This window comes from Marmota monax, unplaced genomic scaffold, assembly GCF_021218885.2.
Source record: "Marmota monax isolate L192 unplaced genomic scaffold, Marmota_monax_Labrador192_F-V1.1 WCK01_AAM20220418_F8-fsc00321, whole genome shotgun sequence".
Lineage (NCBI taxonomy): Eukaryota > Metazoa > Chordata > Mammalia > Rodentia > Sciuridae > Marmota > Marmota monax.
In genome coordinates this window covers 247,227-263,052 of record NW_026694856.1, presented here as the reverse complement: position 1 = coordinate 263,052, position 15,826 = coordinate 247,227, and the positions used below count along the sequence as shown (strand labels likewise).

The following is a 15,826-nucleotide window of genomic DNA, read 5'->3' as shown; positions in this document are numbered from 1 at the left end:
TCATGTGACTCTGTAGTCACTTTTAAGCCTGAAGCAACCAGTCTGCGTTCTGACACTATAGATTAATTTTACCAGTTCTGGAATGTCACTTGAATGAAATTGTTCTTTTTTATGCCTGACTTCTTTTAATCATCCTACCTTGTTTATCCTTAATTATTATGATGCTTCTTTTTTTAATTTATTTTTTTATTGGTATTATGATGCTTCTTTAATTGGTATTACTTTGAGTTATGTAGACAACTTTGATATTGGTAAATTTACATGCAGCCCTTGGATGGTAGATTTCTATCTACATATGTAGACAACTCAAGGCCTTTCCAAAATGGGATGTCCAGTTGGGGAACCCCACCATAAAGCCAGAATGTCATGGGCCATAATGCATTATAGATAGAAATCTACCATCCAAGGGCTGCATGTAAGTTTACCAATATCAAATCTTAATGCTGAGTGGGAGAGAAGAAAAATGTACTCTGAGAAGTCATTATCACAAGGAACCTGAATGTATTCTGTATTTCAGGAGGGGGGAAAAAGCATATCCTTCCTTGGGGCATACACATTTATCAAAATCTAAAAGCTAAAGTTTCAAGAAATATGAGTTTATAGTTTCAAAGTACAAAATTCACAGAAATAAAACACTGAGTAACAAATCGCCTAAGAAAGAAAGAAGGGAGGTAGGAAGAAGGGGGGAAGGAAGAAGGGAGAGAAAAGGAAATACAGAGAAAGAAGAAAGAAAAGATAATTTCAAAATCATTTTATTAGCCATTATATCAAACTGGAATAAATATCTCCATTAACATATAAAGATTCAGAGGACATACAAATAAGACTAGTATAGCTTTGATGCCAGGAATACAGTGAAACCTTCAGTGTGTAAGATGTATGAGGTAATTAGGTATAACCTTGGTACTGAAACCTGATAATGATGAGAAAGAAGATTATAGGTCCATTCCATTCATAAAAATAATACAAAAAATCTTAAACATTTAACAAACTAAATCTAAAACAAATAAAAAAGATGATGTCATAGCCAGATTGGGTTTACCCAGGAATGCAGGTATGGATTAACATTTGAAAATTAGTCACTTCTTGTATTTGATATTGTACTAGACGGCATGAAGAAGTAGTTAAAGAAACAAATTGGAAAAGAAGGATAAAAGTTGTTACATTCATGTATAATCTTAAACTCATATATAAGGTTGTTTTTTAATAGGCGATGAGAATGATCATTTACAAAACTTTTAAACTACCTAAACTATTAGAAATAAAGACATCAGCAAGTTTTCATGATCCATAATTAATACAAAATATAATATCTATTTTAATGTTTCTATAAATGAGAAATATAATTTATAACTTACCATTTATAAGGTATCAAGAACTCAAAGATGGCCAATACTTTGTGGGGAAAATTAAACTTTAATTGAAGCATTTTAAAAAGCTTGTATGAAAGTACAGTGAAATCTTGTTTATAGATTGGATGATTCAGTAGCTTAATTGAGTCAGTTTTCTTCAAGTTGATTATATATTTAGTGAAATTCTAGTAAAAACAATCCCAAAATATATTTAAATAGACGTTAGTACATTGTTGCTTAAATATATGGAAGAATAATTCACCCAAAATAAGCACAACATTTCTTAAAACATACCTTAAAAGAGAAGTAATGATCATTAAACTTTAGTAATTTAGACCATAGGGCAAAGAAGTGTACAAATTGACCAAGGAATTCACAAGCAACCCCTCACTTATAGAAAATTTTGATTTGTGATACAGATAACACTTGGTATCATTAAAGAAATGTTTGTCTTTTCCATTAAGAAAAAAATTGTGAAATGAGCCCCCATCTCAACCTATACCAACATTCCATTCTAGATGGATTGACTATTCAAATATGAAAAGCCAAACTATGAAATTCAGAAGACAGTGTAGAATGTCTTTTTGATCTCAGTGCAAGAAATAGTTCCTTAAAATGAGACACTTATGCAAACAAAAACATAAAGGGAAGGATTGAGAGAACTGACTATCTTAGAATTAATTAAGAGCTTCCGTTTATCAAAAGAATACTTTTAAGAAAGTGAAAAGGTACAGCAGAAGCTGGAAGAAAATGTCTGAAAAATAAGTAATTGAAAGAGAATTATATTAAGAGCATATTCATGAGTTAATGAGAAAAGACTGTGTATGGGCCATGGGCTCAAACGTGTGTCACAGAAGACACCTCAGTGGCAAATGATGCCCAACACTAACAACAATCAATCAGGAAGTGGAAATTAAAAACCAAGATGAAATACAATTTTATACCTACCGAACTGACTTACATCAGGTGTTTTCATTTTCAGGAAGGTGGTAAACTAAGGGAAAACTCTTTATTTTCTGCACATGTGAAAATACATTGCCCTAACCACTTTGAAAAATTATTTGGCACTGTATAGTAAAGCTGATACACTGATTTTATTTCTTGGTAAACACCTTTGTAAAACCCTGATATACACGAACCATAACACTCATGTATAAGATTGTTTTTTAATAGAAAAAAATGTAAAAGTACTGACACACTGTTACATAAAAGTATAGTAAATTTTTTTTAAAAACCTAAGAATGAAACAATTGATCAATATTCCTTCAGAAGGGTCAGTGAGTGAAAGGGAGTCAGGAGGCTCAGATGGGGGACTGCAGTGGAGCAATACTCCTGTTTCCATGAATTTAAGCTAATCAATGGTAGTGTTACAATATTTATGCACTATGTTTCTTTATTTTATACATAGTCTTTGTGTCAACTCAATACTTAATAAAATGTAAAATCCTCCATGTACAGTATTCTGTATTTAGCAGTCATTGCTCTAAAGTGAATATGACATGGTATCCTGAGGACTTTAAAAAATGGCTTAAAACTCTTTGAAATTCACCTAAAGGTGAGAATCTCCTGGTACTTCTTTAAAAATTCAAATTTCTCCACTTAGCCTCAGACCTCCTTATTCAGTATATATATTGTAGGGGACTTAGAACTGTGGGTTTTGTTGGAAGAGGTTCAATGCAGTCAGTGTTGGGGTTATTCAATTTAAAGATGCTAAGAATACCAAGGTGAAAACTTTTGAGTCTTGAAAGAAGGAATTGCTGTTGCAAATCACAAGGTAGTCATGTGAGGGAAGGATTAGTGTTCACCCTGGAAGGAGAATATAATATTGAGATTATATTTATCATTAATCTATTTATCATGCACAAAAATACCATCATGACATTTTTGTTGATTTCATTTTTTGTTTTCATTTCACTTTAAATCCTATAGATTGGATTCTCTTTGATGATTTACTATCATTTTTGCAATCATATGAATTGATTTTTTTTTTTTTACAAATACACCATATGTTCTAAGATTCTATTAGGTGTGTAATTATAGTATTATTAAAATAATAACATGTGCCACTTTGGTAACTGTAGTTGTCCTCTTCTGCAGATTAAAAATTCAGGGAATACAAATCTCTCAGTCTCTTCCCACAGTTCTGCTGGCATCAGAATAAGTACTTCATTGTTTCCTTGGCAAGTAAAATGAAACTCAAGGAAGACTGCCAGTTTGAAATTGCAGTGTGACATTTGAATTATAGAGGTCTACTTTGGTCTGTTGACTATTTAGTTCAGGATCTTAATGGGAGGAAGAGGGATCACTTGTATATGTAGAATATATCTATTAGAAATTTAAAGACAATGGCATTTATCTCTTGGTTAATTACATTTATTAAAAGTAATTAAGAATGTTGGGTCAAGGAAAAACTACATTTTATAGTCACAAGCAACTTTGCTATTTTGCTGTGAAAACAATAAATAAATGTGCTACAGAATTTAAATAATTTAAAAGGTGGCCTATCAAAAAGGCCAATAGCCATAGTATAAAAGAATTGTTTGTAACTAAGGACACATGAATTTTAGGTTTCTGATTTTAATTTTTGTTTAAAAATTGGTTTTTTGTTTGTTTTTCTGTAGTACAAGAAGGTGGGCAATACAGAGTGCATTCAAGAAAAAGACACATTTTACCTATAGAACAGAGTATATAGAAAGCAGTAGTGGTTAGAAAGGTTTTGTAAAAGTAAATTGAACAATATTGTTTAGACTTTCTAAAATAAGCAGAATTTCTAGACATTTTTTCCATTAGATAATCATTGGGAAATAATTCTCTGCAGGTCCCTCACATTTCTGAGGCACTGGCTGCCCTTTGTTCTTGGCTGTCTTTTCAAGTGTTTGTGTAGTACACTGCCTGGGAAGATAGAGTCTGTCCCTCCAGATCAAAAGACAGTCATGCTTTGTATATAAAAGACTCACTTTACCTAAACTCTGAGTTTCTCTCCTGACCCGTCATCGACATTCCTATGCGGGACTCGTCAGGCCCTCTTGTCATCACTCTTGGAAAATTGTGGCTTGAGGAACCAGCACAAAAATGATGGTGGTTTGTTTCAACTTGTATGAAGACACATCCTGGCTTAGAGGAAGGTTCAGACCCAGTTGTTCTGACAATATTTACAGAAACACACACCTACATTGAGCATGAGGGAAGTAATTTCAATCACTGTGGTCAGACACCTAGTGACTCCTTAGACTCTGGCTGGTTCACTGGGGAGATGATAAGACCGGTGCATAGCACTGGTTAACAGACAGTTGGGCTCTCTGTTGACTCAGCCCCTCCTCCATTCTTTTGTGTTTGTCATTCCAACTTCAGATTTATCCAGATAGCAAAAGGTCTCAAAGTTCTTTGCAGTAGGTCCTTACTGCTATACAGGAATGTTGGCCCTGTCAGGGAGATTTCTCTGAGATAGACACACCCCTGTGGAAATCCTAAGTAAATATTTGGGCCCTCATTGCCTTGGACTGCATCTATACTCCTGATGAAGGTAATGCACTGGAGGATGAAAAACTGTCAGCCTCATCACCCTGGAAAACTTCTCTATCCCTTATGTTAAAATCAGGCTTTAAAGAGATGCTGTCATGATAACAGGGCAGCAAATGCCTGTTAAGATAGACTCCATAACAGAGTTCCTGCTGTGGAAGTCAAGTTTAGGATTGCTGAGCCAAAAAGACTCCCCAAAGCTAAATAGGTGGTACCAGTGATCCTGGCCCACTTTATAATGTGCTTTAGGTGCTTGTCAGTGTTGGAGTTAGGTTAAAACATGAGTAATCACTGCATTGCTCAGAACTAAAAGCAAATGTGCCTATGATTGGCAGAAAGCTGCTCTCTGCCTCCCTACACCTGATACCACCTTTATCCTGACCTCATTTGCTCTAAGATGAAAGATGACTAAGGGTGGGCCTGAGATCTGTTTGTCCTCCAGAGAGACCAGTTACTGTGTAATCCCTTGGGGTATACTGGAGAACTTTGTGGAGTGTTGGCAGTTAAACTTCATGGTTTTGTGGATACTGGCTCACAACTCACCATCTCACCTGGTACCGTGGTGAGAACATGATGCATTCACAGTGAGAAGGAAAGTGAAAATGGCTCTGTGGAAGGGACCCTTGGGAAAATTCAATGTAATTCTGTGGCTTATAATGGAGCTCATGTATTGCATGCCTGCATTTCTTTGTCCCATTAATATCAGTAGGATTTCTCACCTTCAGAGATTGCCACATGTAGAGCAATAATACTGGGACATGTAGATCACGCTCCATGTTTTCTCTCTGGTAGTCAAACAGAATTCATGTAGAATTCCAGAAGGAATTATTCAGTTAGTGGCTGCCAGAATACTCAGAGAATTTTCCAACACAACAATTCTGCTTGCTATATTAGACACAACCCCTTAAAAAAAATGCAGCTACTAATCTGCTAAGTATTCTCTGACTGAAACCGAATGTCCCAGGTTCTCAGTTTGAGCTGGGTCTACTTGAATTTGTGACCAAAAAAGCTTGCAAGAGCCCAACCAACACACTTTATTAAATAGAAATGACAGATTCAAGAAAACTGCTGGAATGGGGGTATTTACTCAGTGGTGGAACACATGCCTAGCATGTGCAAGGCCCTGGGTTCAATCCCTAATACAGAAGAAAAGAGAGAAAAAAAAAAAGAAGAAAAAATAAACTGAGCTTTGCCCAATAGTGTCTCAGATTTACATGAACAAGTGGCTGTTTTGTGTTTGGGAGATTTTGTCTGCCATCTTTTTTCTGAAGCAGAACCTGTCACTCAGTGGTGCCTCCAATTTATAGGATTTTTTTTTTTTTTTTTAATGCCTGAGTTTGGTTCACTGGTGATCATTCAACCAGGTTGTCTGGTGCTAACTACTGGGCTTTTCAACTTCTGCACCAGCTATTCAGACCCACAAATGGACATGGTCACTTGCAGCATAGATAGGACTCAAGGCCATACTTACAGCTCTGGCCAATAGTCCCTTTGATAATCCTTGTTATATTTTTCCTGGCCCTTTGGACTATTTCCAATGATCTGTTTGGTCTGTCCATTGGAAAATTATAGACTAATAGATTAAAGTTTGCAGATTCAAACCATAGAAACAAATTATGGAAACATATCAAATTCTTTGGGCCTACTTCTAGCTATATGGCATCAATATTTTTGTGTACTTAAGGAAAGATTTTTGGTTTTTTGTTTGTTTGTTTGTTTGTTTGTTTGTTTTCTTATGGTACTTGGGATTGAACCCAGGGCCTTAGTACATGCTTGGCAAGCACTCTACCACTGAGCTACCAGAGAAAGACTTTTTAAAGAAGTCCTTAAGAATCTGTTATAGAATCTTTAAAAATGTTTTATGTATTTAAAGAAAGTCCACCATTTGATCATGTAGCCTTCAGCTGATTGTAGTGATCCCTCTGAAATAAGGCTATCCAAGACTACTTGGAGCAGCTTTTCCTAAGGAATAATTGATAATAATGATCCTTATGATTGTACTAATTTAACTAGACAAGGTAGTGCAGAATTTATTTCTAACTGAGGGAATGTGATCAGCTGCACTGCCTAGATCCTAGAAGGTACTCATATCAGCCTCAACTTGCTGACTAGAGTTTTTCTAGAAAACAGAACTGCTCTAGACCCTAAGCTTCTTCCTTGTGTCCCCAAAAGTAACCCTGTGTGTTCAGTGATACATCCTGTTGCACTTAGAATAATCCCTTAAGCCAAGTGGAAAAGTCAGTACAGAAGGTTATGGAGAGATGCTAGACTCTGATGGGGCTTCTTTAACCAGTTGGTTCTGGGAGGCTAGGAAATATAGTTGATCCCAGCACTGCAAGTTGGACTAATTCTGCTGGTTGGAGTCCTATTCATAGTAATTTTAATTACGTGCTGTGAGATTGTCTGAATGGATTTAGTTCTGGATGCCCTAGGTCTCAATGATCAGTGTGGCCATAGGAGTGTTAAACTCATGAGAAAATTTACCACAAGTCATAAACAATGTAGATATGAGCATGGATAATGTTGAGAGACCATTCCCCATGGATCTGTCCTCTGCATGTCAGAGGCATGGATGGCCTTTGTTTCACATTATCTTTTTGGTGATATTAGTATGATGAATAGCCTTGGAAAACAGAGATAGTGTCTCTCTTAAGGGCAGTAAGAGTCTTTATTACTCCCCACTATATAAAGTTGGGGTTTCCTAATTTCAGAATTCTTAATATTTTTGATCTTGTCCTCTGCTTTTATACTTTGTTCTCCTAGTAGTATCTCAGACTTGAACGTTGTTTGAAAGCCATTTTTTTTAAATTTTAGACTTATATTTTTAAAACTTTCAAAACCATCAAGTCTTAGTTCCTTTCTGTTTGATAGTATGCTCATTCTATCCATGTCTCTCACATTTTACCATAAGCATTGAGAAAAATGGCAGCATCTTCAACACTTTGGAAATTCACTTAGTGAGATTAGCAGTTCACTAGGAACATTTCCTGCTTTCTGATAATGTTGCTTAGCTTTCTACCACTATATAATAAGTACTTCACCTTCCAGATTTCCACTAACAATCTGTTCAAGGCAGGTTAGGCTTGCTCTAATGCACTCTTCACAATCCTTTTAGCCTTTGTTTACTACCTGTTTCCAAAGTCACTTCTGTGTGTGTGTGTATTTGTTATGACAGTACCCACCTTCTATTGCTGTATAACAAATTACCACTAAAACATAGTAAGTTAAGAAATACTTATACCTTACATTATCTGTGAGTCAGTTTAACTGGTGCCTCTGATTCAGAATCCCTCCCAAGGCTACAAATAAAGCATCAGCCAGAATTGTGGTCATCTAAATGTTCAATTGGGAGAAGATTTGCTTCCAAGTTTGCTCACAGCTGTCGGCAAAACTCAAAAGATCCACTTCCAAGATCCTTCATGGGACTGTTGGCAGGCCTCAGGTTCTTGCTGGCTGTTGGCCAGAAACCTCAGTTCCCTGTGGTGTGTAACATGGGCCTCTTCATCCTCACAATATGGCAGTTTGCTTTCCAATAGTGAGGGCTCAGACAGAGCAAGAGCCTGATGAAATGCAAGTCCACATCTTTGTGTACACTCATTTCAGAAATACGTTTATTATATTCTGGTTGTTATAAGTGAGTTTCTAGGTCCATCCTACACTCAAGGGGAAGGAATTTACAAGAGCATGAATAAGCAGGAAGGGGTCATTTTAGCATCTATCTACCATTGAAGGAAATATTGTTCCTGTTTTTGGAGTATGCTTTCTAAAAGGAAGGGGATTAAAAATTAAAGAAAGCCCTGAAATACTATAAAATGCTAATTTATGAACTGTTTAACACAACTGCTAGAAAAACATTTAAGAAGGAAAACATGAGTTTGGATAGTTGGAAAGATGTATTGACAGGTCTAACCTCTAGAATTTTAGGAAGAATAATTTGTAAGCAGTGTTACCACAAAGGCAGGAAACAGAGGGCCCATGCGTAATCTAGATATGGAGTTCAGCTGTTTCTTTACTTGGACGATAATATGGTAAGAATGGAGTGAAAATCCAGATACATTTTGAGAACAAAAGATCGACAAGAAATTTTGAATGGCATGATAAATGGAAGTGAAATAAATGCATATGAAAAGCTAGACATTAAATATTTTGTGTATTTAGTTCTTTAAAACCTTTCAATATCCTATGGGGTTGGTATCTTTTATACTATTTTATAGAAGCAGAGACTATAAAAATACAAAATAAGTAGCACGCTCACTATAATGCCTCTGCAACATTGAGTCTTTTCTCTTTTGGAGACCTAGTCTCTCCAGCCCCAAAGCCTGTGCTCTTATTTGTTGCGCTACTTATGGCATTGTCTTGGAGAAATAAGGGGTGATGAAGACAATCATAGTTCTCAAGTCATATAGTTATCTAGCATGTTCTAGGCACTGTGATGAGCTCTTTGAATATGTCACTATTGTAAATTCTCATAGCAACCTCATGAATAAAGTGTTATTATTTATATTTTATAGGTGAGCAGACAACATTCAAAGAGATATCATGGCCAGACATTACAGAATTAGGGCATATACAAAAAAGTCACTGACAAATAGTGGAAAAAGAGATTCCTTTGCAGAAAAAGGGATGCTTTTGCCAAAAGCCATTTGGATAGTTGGTGCACAGTGAGGAATTTTAAACCTTAACATCTTAGTTTGTGATCTTTCTCCTCCAGAAAAGAAGCAGCTCTCTCTATTCTCTGAGAACTGAGTCTGAAAAATATATATAACCATATTCATATTCTGTAAACAAATTCCCACAAAAACTGCACAATTAAGGCTATTTTTATGATTAGCATCATTTGGTTTCCCTGAATTTACCAGAGCAAACATTGCTGCAGCAAAAATTACTGCTAATGGTTGAACCTAACAACAAGAGAAAATCCCCCAAAGGGTCATTTAGGTCCCAGCTGCAGCTGCGTTTCACTATATTTCATACTGAAAGGCTGAGATTAACAGGAAAATCGGGCTCTGCCGTACTGTGCAGATGTGGCTGCAACTGTCTTAATTTATTTATTCAGTAAACATTTGTTCAGTGCCCACTACATGCCAAACAGTGCCCTAGCCATGCTGGGATTGCAGGGATACATCATACCTCATGGCCTCCAGGAGCTCGTAGATGAAAGAAGTTGATGGGAAAAAGATATAAAAACTTCAAAGTGTTATTAGTGATATAAGGCATACAGTGGGAACATAAAAGAGCAGATTACGAAAGTCTTAAGAGTAGGAACTTCATAGGATTTTCCAATGAAGAGGGATATTCACCTTGGACCACTCTGGTGGGTGGAGGCTGGGCAATGAGGAGCATGGATACATGGAGGTTTCCCAGGGGGCAGGGTTGGTAGAATCTAGTGTTTGTTGAAGAACTAGGAATATAAGAGGAGCTGCTTTAATGAAAGGAAAGTTTTACTTCAGAATGACCAATTTGCTTTAAAAAGATGCATGCATCGAGATCTTCTGCAGAATTATATTTTTGAGACCAAAGCTTAGCAAACATCCAGTTACAAGATGGGGACTGGAAAGGCTCTGGTGTGTCACCATTTCAGCAACAGCAGCAATGAATTATTTTGAGCTCCTATCATGTTCCAGGTCTTGTGCTAAGCACTTTACAGGCGCTCTCTAATTTAATTTCATGATAACTTTGTTATGCTAAGTATTTCTTCAAGTTGTCTTATTCTATAGATACAGAAATCAAAGCTTCAGTCTAGAATGTCTAGACTAGAATGTCAGTTCTAATGTCTCAGAGCTGGAATTTGAACTTAGAGAAGTGACCACAAAACCAAGGTTCTTTCATTGGCCTCCACTTCGCTAACCCACTAATACAACCGATACTTAATGCTCCTTCTGTAAAGCCTAGACCAACACCTCCAACTCTCGTGTTTCGGGCCCTGGTGTATCTACCCACTTTTGCTCCCACCAGTCAAAAGTTTGGTGTTTACAAGACATGGAATCTGTCAGCACAATTATTATAATGCTATTTAGTAAAATATTAAGTGCTCTGATGTAATGTGAATGTAAAGAAAATTGTTTTATCTATGAAAACTAGATATATTATTTTAAAAAATAGCTAAACGAAATTAGGTTTGGGAAAGAGATGTAAAAGATAAGGGCACACCATAAACATCTAGAGGAATTTAAAACTCAGTTTTTCTTGCTAGAATCATTTTTATCCATTTTAAGGACACTGCAAAATTTTTATAGATTATATGTTATGGTTGCGGTTTTTATAAGAGAATGTGTGAAACATCAGTCAGCAGACACTCATAAGCCAAGAGGAAAACTTGGCCCTGCAATTAAAAGATAGGCAAGTGAATGAATAATTCTGTGATTTAGGGTAAGTGTAAATATGTTTATGTTTGGTTTTCACTGATTCTTCTCTTTATTTTGCAATTTATTCACCCATTACTGTTCCCTGTCCTTTCAAAGGAGACTTCTATATACTTGCCTCAGGGTCATGATAGAATAAAAGAGGACAGTAAACACAGGTGCAAGTCTTCAAATGAATTGAATGACAATGTTCAAATTGTGAAAGGTGACTCCTAGCACAATAGCATTATGCAAAAACAGGCTTTTGAGTTGAGGATAGGTGAAAGGAATATATCCTTAACATTGTTTTTCTGCAAAGCTTTAGTTTCTATAAATCAGAAGCAGCATAACATAGAATAAAGAATACAGACTTTGAAATGTTTCGATATAGCTTCAACACCTTAACTAATTGTTCTTGGTAAAGTCTCTTGAGTCTCTGTTTCCTCAAATTAAGATAGCATATTAATATCCATATCAAGTAGTTGTTAGGGAATATACAATGTTGGGTACATAGTAAATTATGAAAGGATTGTTATTCATTTTTCTCCTTTTCATGGGACTATTCAAAAGTAAAAGATGTTAATTAAGAAAGTAGATAGGCCATGAAACATTTACTATCTGTATTTTGACTCTAAGAACTATTCTTGACACATTGGAAGCAAATTTGTAGGTTGAGACAAATAATGTCAAGAGTCTCTGGTATTTTGAATTTTTTTTCTTTTATTGATGCATTATAGTTGTACATAGTAGTTGGGTTCATTTTGACATAACTATATATGCATGGAATTTAATTTACTCCATTGATCCCTAATGCCCACCCTCTTTGCCTTCCTCCTTACCCATATTTCCATTCTACTTTACTGGTCTACTTTCCATTTATTTATTTATTTTAAATTGGTAGTATATATACACACACACACACAAACACACATAAAGGTAGAATTCACTGTAATATATTTATGTGTGCACATAGAGTAATTTTGTCAAATTTATTCTGCACTTTTTTTTGTCCCTTCTACACTGTTGATATTCCTTCTACCTTTGAAAAACTTTAAATTTGACCAAAAGTAGAAAGAGTTGGCTATGAATGGAAGTACTTAATTGTAACAATTTTTTTGTACAACATTGTCCATCTTCCTCTACAAATGACAGGCTCAATCCAATCTAATTTTGAGATTTGCTAATTTATCATTCCATGCTATAAAAATAATTTTCATTTTCAATAAACAGAATCTGAAAGACTTATTATTCTTAGTCCACTAAATGTAATTCTTTTGTTTTCAGATGTTTAGGAGAATTGATAATAAGTGCACTCTTTATTCTGAAGTCTATTCAGGGTGGGAATGGTAACAAAGTTTTTGAACACTATCTATAGCCTATAATAAGTAAAAAGTATACTCAAAGCACTAAAAGATATATTTTGCCCTTAGAATGCTTTAAAGGCTAATTGAAAAGAGAAAATATTAGTAAATGGAATGATGAAATGAATGATAAGAATTTTGGCACAGTTGCATGTAATTTGGGAACTAGGAAGGAGAAGAAACTGGAAAAGTCAAAAATAGAAGCAGCAAGAAGAATTCTTGATAATTTTAAAATTTCAAGATAACTTTAATAAATTATATATGGATGATAAGGCCAAAACTGTACTTAAATGCAAGAATTGTCTATGTTGTATATATCCTAATCCTGTGTTTTTTTAAAAAAACGTGTGTGTAACACAATATTACCTTTTTAACAAATGACTGCTTGTTTTCTTGATATTACGAAAACTTCCCTAGGAAGTTCTAGATAGTACAATGCAATTGTATTTGTATTTAAAAAGTATTTGTTAGATCTTATTATATGTTAGGCCTCACCCTAGTCTCATATTTATATTAATTCACTCATACTTAGTTAACAAGTATTCATTTTCAAGCTGGCAAAAGCAAATCAAATCATTTTTTTTTCAGCTCATGTTTAAAATGTACCATATTGTTATGGTTTAGCAGACTTTAAATTTTAGCTTAAGATTTTCGTGAGCCATTCAGCTACTCATCAAATTGATTATATAGAACTAAATTTTATATATGAGTTTAAGCTTTAAAACTAAGATTTAGCTTTGCTACTAGTTGTGATTATAGGGTTAAAATTTTTGACATTTTTATACCTCCACAAGAAAACTTTTAGCAAAGTATCTTGAGATTCTTTATTTACTAACCATGCCACATTCCCATTAGTTAACATCACTAGTATTTACAAAGTACCTGCTGGTTTTAAAAACATATAAATAGGAAATAGATTAATTTACAGAATACCATAAGAACCATACCAAATCTAAAATTAAAGCCCTTTGAAGATTTGTAGAATGTAATTGTACTGACAAATAGAAGCTATATGGAACCAACCAGTCCCCATCTTCAGCTACCTTACCCTGCCAAGTGCCAGAGACACTTAAAATTGTATTTGTAGTTTAGACATTTTCAGATTGGTTTCTAAAGGGTCCTAAATTTCTAGGACCCTTTGAGATTGGAACACCCAGTCTCAAACTATTTCCCCGCTTTCAGTCAAAGCATCTCTGATTTTATTTATGTGGGGTGGGGCAGGGAGGTGGGGAGTTCTAACTAATCTGTAACCAGTTTGGAAAAAATCACTGCTCAATGTGAAAGATCCTGAGCTTACTTCTCTACACAAATGCCTCCAAAGTCAAGGTTTTTATGATAATAGCCTCTGTGGGGAAGTAGAGACTGAGGGATACTGAGGCAATATATTTATTGTGGTCAGTGGCCCCCAATTTGTAGAAAGTGTGCCTTCTTCCAGCTTCACAACTTGGAAGAACTTGGAGAGAAGTCAGAGGACAATTACAAAGACAGTTACAGAGATTCTGACCTCTTGAGAAAACTAAAATAATTTCATTGAAAAAAAGAAGTCTGAGGCAATTAAGTAATAAGTCTTCCAGACAATAAGAATCATTACACTGAGGTTAATAATCAGATTTCCTTCATGTGCAAACATAGTTTAAAAAAGGGATATATACCGAAGGGGAAGAAAAAAAAACATTTTAATGAATAATGGCTGAATACTAACCAATTCGAAGACATTATTATACACAATCAGGAAGCCTAATGAACAAAGAGATCCACATGGAGACACAATTCAGTCAAATAGTTGAAACTCAAAGAATTTAGAAACAAAAGACAAGTTACCCTCTCATCACAAAGGCTCCACCATAAAATTAACAACTGATTGCTCTTCAGAAACCATAGATGCCAAAGGGTAGTAGGATGGCATAAGTCCTGAAAGAAAAAGACACCAAAAATGACAAAACCATCTTTCAAGAATGAAGGACAAATTATTAGTAAAAGCTGAAGGAGCTCATCACCAGCAGTCCTACTCTACAAGAAATATCAAAGGGAGTTAGTTCTTCAGTCTGAGATGCAAAGACAGTAGGCAGTGAATTGAAGCCATAAGGAAAAATTAAAAACACTGGTAAAGGCAACTATATAGGTAAATGTAAAATCCAGTATTATTGTAATTTTGGTTTGGCTTGTAACTTAGCTCTTTACTGTATAATTTAGTAAGAAAATGTGTAAAATAATGATTCTAAGTTTGTAAATGGGAATACAATACACAAAGGTATATTCTGTGACAATAACTGTGTGAAGGGAAGGAAAGGGGGAAAGGGGGCGTGTGCAGCTTTAGCACAAAGAATGAAGTGTAGAACAACAAGAAAAAGCAGCAAATGCTGAGCCCAGTTAATCAAAGGAATACATCATTCAGGGTTCTCTTTATGAAGGTTTTTTTGAAGGCAGTATGAATTCCTATCAATGTTTTATGTATTAAACCACTACCTGAAGGAACAGGGATGAATTAAAAGAACTTGGTCCTTTTAACCTTGTGAATCAGTGATTTATCTTTAAGTTTTATCATAAGATAAAGATTTCAAGCACTTATTTTGAATTATAGCCTCATAGTCTGATGCTGCCAGGAGAGGAGCTACTTTCTAATAATGTTAAGGAAGTTAGTAGAAAAGAAGAACATCTATTCCAGGGGTCATGTACTCAAATACCTACAGGGACCCACAGATGTTATAAAAGAGTGAAGCTAAGAGCAGAATGATGTGGAGTTTGGGAAGTCTAGTGTATTAAAAAGTGAGTGACTGCCTAAAATGGGCAATTACTGCAGTCTTTGGCCAGTTGTTATTATGTCACAATGTGTCTAAATTGACAGATCTTTGGCTTTCTCAAAAAAAAAAAAAAAAAAAAAAACTGGAAATGTAGAATTTTACATGAAAAAAATGTCATATTGACCAAAAACTCAGTTTTATTAAAGTAGTGTGAAAGCAGAACTATATGCATGTACATTCTGTGAGTTGGAAACTTCAGTTTATCCTTTAGTTCATTAGTTAACCACCACAGTAATTAACAAACAAAATAGAACCGATTCAATTCCAAAGGTTAGAAGAGTTAATCTACTTAACAATTATAAGGTTTAATTAAGGTTCCTTCAAACTCTCTGAATCTTCAATCTCTGTTTCCTTCCTATACTGGGTAACTTGCTCCCAATATTGGGTTTCTTATTCACATAGGAGGGTGAGTATTTGAAGGAATTACTTACTTCCCTTAGCTATGTAATTTT

The 15,826-nt window shown here is 35.1% G+C and overlaps 1 protein-coding gene across 15 annotated transcripts in view; it reads left to right on the top strand.

The window, feature by feature from the left end:
- Ppp1r9a (protein phosphatase 1 regulatory subunit 9A) overlaps positions 1-15,826 on the top strand; it is a 308,327-nt gene that overhangs the window by 222,932 nt on the left and 69,569 nt on the right. The gene's annotated exons all lie outside the window — the stretch shown is intronic.